We start from the raw sequence: 658 nt of genomic DNA, 5'->3' as shown, positions 1-658 counted from the left end.
GGCCTATTGACTAGCAATTTGTCTATTATATTATAAAGGTTAGGAATCACAAGATGCAGAGGTTCAACTATGTCATTTCTTGTTCTTAAGTCCTGGAGCAAATTCGATCTACCACTGGGTTGTTTTACAACTCGGAAGTCCACATGCAAGGCAGAGGTGAAATAAGGAACCAATAATGAGGTGTTCCATCAATTCCAGCAACTAAGAAATAGTGAAAAGAGTTAGGTCCTCAGAAGGCTTTTAGGACCAGATAGTAGGCTCTTGTGTCCAGGAGAAAATGGATATACTTACCAGTAATGTTAATGCTCACCCACAGCTCTTCTGGGAGGATCTAAATCGTTGAAGTGTCCTCCTTTGTTTTGAGCTGGGAGCTGGGGCCTGTCAGTCCTGTCAGCCACGAGGACCTGGTGTGGGCCACCCTTGGCCAAGTGTCCTTTAGAGCCACACTTAAAACAAGTGAGTGGGAGCTTCCTCTCTACTCCCTTGCCTATCTGTAGTTCTTGTCTGTGACACTGTCTACTGAAGTGGCCCAACTTTCCACAATGGTAGCAATTCTGACCTCCTTTATTACCTTTGGGTGGCAGTGTATATAAGTAATACTTCCTTTTCCTGACACAGGCCCTAAACTGGCAGCAATAGCTGCCCCAATAATTTTGGC

This window comes from Elephantulus edwardii, unplaced genomic scaffold (assembly GCF_000299155.1).
Source record: "Elephantulus edwardii isolate Elephantulus edwardi_28Jun2011 unplaced genomic scaffold, EleEdw1.0 scaffold00213, whole genome shotgun sequence".
NCBI lineage: Eukaryota > Metazoa > Chordata > Mammalia > Macroscelidea > Macroscelididae > Elephantulus > Elephantulus edwardii.
The sequence above is the reverse complement of the archived record's forward strand: the minus strand, read 5'-3'. Positions refer to the sequence as shown.